Raw genomic sequence first — 4,424 nt, 5'->3', positions numbered from 1 at the left:
ACGCATTGAACTTGCACTGGTCACATATCCTGTCACACTCTTTTCCTGGATCTGAGAAGATCCAGGTGCTGAGGGCCTCTGAGAAATATTGCTGGCCTTGAATCACCTGATTCAGTTGGTTCAGAGTAAACCACATTATTGCCATTTTCTACGTGCTCCTCTGTTATCTGAGGCATAACATTAATACTGAGCTTTCCCTGGAGAACTCCCTGCACGGGCGTCTCAGCTGTAGCTCAGGGTGCTGGGCAGCATCTCTTCTGGGATTTCCCTGGCAGTCCACTGGTTAGGAGTCTATGCTCCCAGTGCGTTGGTTGGGGGATTCTTCCCTGGTGGAGGGACAAGATCCCACATGCTGCATGTATGTGTGTGTTAAGCCGCTTCAGTTGTGTCCGACTCAGTGACCCCATGAACTGTAGCCTGCCAGGCTCCTCTGTCCATGGAATTTCCCAGGTAAGAATACTGCAGTGGGTGGTCATTCCCTTCTCTAGAGGATCTTCCCAACCCAGGGATCAAACACAGGTCTCTTGCACTGCAGGCAGATTCTTTACCATCTGAGCTACTAGGGAAGCTACTGGAGTACATGGTGCAGTCTAAAAAACAACAACAAAAAAATAAACAGCAATTGCCTTTTCTTCCTCGAGCCCTGGAGGAAGCAGGACTCAAAGCCAGGACTAGAGAAAGAGGTCAAGCAGTGTCCAGCACGCCCACAGGCCCTGTGACACCACACCTCCCTCCCACCTCCTCCTGGGGTGCCCGCTGTTCACTGACCTTAAATCAAAATTTCTCCCTCAGAGTCTACAAACTTTATTCCAGTTCTGCTGCTGCTACTGCTAAGTCGCTTCAGTCGTGTCCGACTCTGTGCGACCCCATAGACAGCAGCCCACCAGGCTCTGCGGTCCCTGGGATTCTCCAGGCAAGAACCCTGGAGTAGGTTGCCATTTCCTTCTCCTTTGCATGAAAGTGAAAAGTGAAAGTGAAGTCGCTCAGTCGCGACTGACTCGTGGTGACCCCATGGAATGTAGCCCACCAGGCTCCTCCATCCATGGGATTTTCTAGGCAAGAGTACTGGAGTGGCTTGCCATTGCCTTCTCCATGCCCCTGATTGGCTTCAGCTTGGATCTCAAGAATGAGAAGTTTCATTGCTCCTTCCTCAAGAATTACTTAGTCACACTCCTGAACCTCAGTCACAGCCCATGATGTGCCCCATGTTGGTCTCCCCAGCCTCCTCTTCTGCTTCACCCAGACAAGCTCCAGACACCCCAGGATGAGGAAGCCTGTTCAGGCAGCCCCACTAAAGGTCAGGAAACCAGGACCTCAGTGCTGGGTGGTTGGCCTGCTGCTGAGGCAAGCCCCCAGGAAGTGCTAACAGTCCACTTCTCCCCACTTTTTGATAATTCAGGAAATGACCCCAAGTCAGAGGTCTGGGAACTAGTCCCAGTCCTGCTCCTAAATGGCTGTGTGGCCTCAGGGAGTAACTTCTCCCAGCTTTGTTTTATTCATTTGCTGAAGGAGGGGCTGCTTAGCGATGGGTGTCCTCAGCACAAGTCCACATGGCTGATCCTGTTACAAAGAATCTCAATAGACTGTCTTCACTAAAGACAGAAGTCTAATTTATATGAGCTCAGGCTCTCCCACCTTCTCTGGAAAATAGTGTAGGTTCTCCCCATCTTTATTCATTCTTGTGATTTTTTTTTAGAGGGGAAGTAGAACTTCACACACCATGTCTGACTGTGCTGAAACTCTCCAAATCAATCAGATGAAGGGCCTCTGTCCACTTCTCGTGAGGTCTGTGCTCTTCGCCCAGATACGAGATGGTCCCATCCCTGTGTCTGGACACGGAGACCAGTCAGGCACCTGGTGTTCATGCCTGCAGACAGGAATAAACAAGAAGCCGGAATGGTGAGGCCTGTGGTCCCTGTGGGTCCAGTTAACTCACCCACACTCTCCCCTTCCTCTTATTTCACAGGTAACACGGCAGCTTCTTGGCTGGATGATGCATGCAGAGCGCTCTGGTTACAGGCTCAGGGTGTCAGCTTCGGTCCCTCCCTCCTGTTCCGTGCAGGGAGGCGTTCTGTTCTCCCCATATGGTGCAGAGCGGGGCATCACGCACTTGGCCCTAGAAGGTATGGAAACTCTGCTTCCGTGGTTGCCCCAGGGTCACCAACTCGACACTTCTCTGGGTGACAAGACCATGGGTAGTGTCTAGGGAGCTGGGAGGTGTGGTTTGGGGTCTGCTTGACTCTTGAGATCCTCAGCCTGCTCCTGTTTCCACTCTGTTTCTTTGGAGTGATGGCTTTGCTGCTTGCTCTCAATGTCTGGGAAGCCATGGCACCGAGTCCAGAGCTTTGGCAGAGAGCTGGCCTGAGTCTCTTGCAGCAGCAGGATGGGCCCCAGGAGGTAGAGGTGAATCATGGGACCCAGGAGGGGAAACTGTACTTGCTAATTTTAAAATCCCTGCTTGATACATTGGTGACGCTGTTTTATTATTTTCCTGGGAAAATGCACCAAATAGAGGAAATGGCAGTGACACAGAAAAATATTTCTGAGCTTAGAGTGTCATTATTAATCCCATGATTTCCAGATGGAATTCATTCACTTGGAGAAGCAGAGACTACTTGGCAGAAAGGACCACATGCAAAATCCTTGCAGCAGCCTGAGATCAATGTCTACTCAAACAAAGGATGCATGAGGAAGCTGGGTTTCATGGCTGCTTTTAGTCATCGAGGCCCTGAGGACCAATAAGTGATCAAACTTGGCCATTTAGAGAATTTTTTCTCCACAAGGTAAATAGATGTCCAAGTACAACTGCTCACATGTAACGAGGAGAAGTCAGAATTCTATTCTCCTATTTTATGTTTTTTAAAGTGGTGATTCTTTCACCTGATGGAAAACACTAAACACAGATTAACACTACCGACAAAGGGCTGCCTGTCAAGTGAGACTCAGCTTTGGGGCCAGCAAGACTGAATCGAGGGCTTCCCGGTGGCACTAGTGGTAAAGAACCCGTCTGCCAATGCAGGTCAGACATAAGACAGGCTGGCCTGATCCCTGGGTCGGGAAGAAACCCTGGAGAAGGGCATGGCAACCCACTCCAGTATTCTTGCTGGGAGAATCCCATGGACAGAGGAGCCTGGCAGGCTACCATAGGGTCACACAGAGTTGGGCACAACTGAAGCAGCTTAGCATGGCACCCACGGCAAGACTGAATCGATGTGAAAGTCCTGAAGGGTCTGCTGGCAGTTTCCCAGATGGCAGGCAGCCATGCTCCCCAGACTCCCTGAGGAAGTCAACCTGGCTCCCTGAGCCCCTCTCTGCTCTGACATGGTGATCCCCTGGGTAGGATGTTGGAGAAATAAAAGCAGGAGGTTTGCTGTAATCTTTTTTACACTTGATATATAGATGCTTTGATTAAACTTCCTCAAGAAAGGCCCCAACACAGGTCGATATTCATTTAACCCAAATCTAACCATTTAAGGAATTATTCATCTGACTCTGTGAAGTACTGGTCTAGATGTTTGGCCTGAATAAGATATAAAAGGTCCCTGCCTTTAGTGGCCTTGTCTTCTAGGAGAAAGAACAGGGACAACTGTGAGTAAACAAACAAGCAACAAATGGTATATCAAAAAGCAGAGACATTACTTTGCCAACAGAGGTCCATATATAGTCAAAGCTATGGTTTTTCCAGTAGTCATGTATGGATGTGAGAGTTGGACCATAAAGAAGGCTGAGTGACGAAGAACGGATACTTTCAAATTGTGGTGCTGGAGAAGACTCTTGAGAGTCCCTTGGACAGCCAGGAGATCAAACCAGTCAATCCTAAAGGAAATCAACCCTGAATATTCATTGGTAGGACTGATGCTGAAGCTGAAGCTCCAATACTTTGGCCACTTGATGAGAAGAGCTGACTCATTGGAAAAGACCCTGATGCTGGGAAAGATTGAGGGCAGGAGAAGAAGGGGGTGGCAGAAGATGAGATGGTTAGATGGCATCACTGACTCAATGGATATGAGTTTGAGCAAGCTCTCGGAGATAGTGAAGGACAGGGAAGCCTGGCATGCTGCTGTCCATGGGGTCCCAAAGAGTTGGACATGACTTAGTGATTGAACAGCAACAACAAAACAGACAAAAGAGATCATTTCAAGTACAATGCATGCTGGGAAGGAATCTCAGAAAGATAAAAATAATGAGGAGGGTGGGCAGTCCAGACAGGGAGGACGATCCTGAGGGGTAACATCTGAGCTGAGGCTTGGATTCTATTCTGTCCCTTCTGGAGGAAAAGGCAGCCCCATCCAGAGCCAGATAAGTGTTCTGGGCAGAGAATGGAACATGAAAAAGCCCTGAGGCAGGAGCAAGGCCAGGCCAGTGGGTCTGGGAGGGAGGGAGTAACGGTTGTAGAGCAAGGTAGGCAGAAGCCAGGTCATGCG

Source organism: Bos mutus, chromosome 16, assembly GCF_027580195.1.
Source record: "Bos mutus isolate GX-2022 chromosome 16, NWIPB_WYAK_1.1, whole genome shotgun sequence".
In the NCBI taxonomy this organism is placed as follows: Eukaryota; Metazoa; Chordata; class Mammalia; order Artiodactyla; family Bovidae; genus Bos; species Bos mutus.
The sequence above is the reverse complement of the archived record's forward strand: the minus strand, read 5'-3'. Positions refer to the sequence as shown.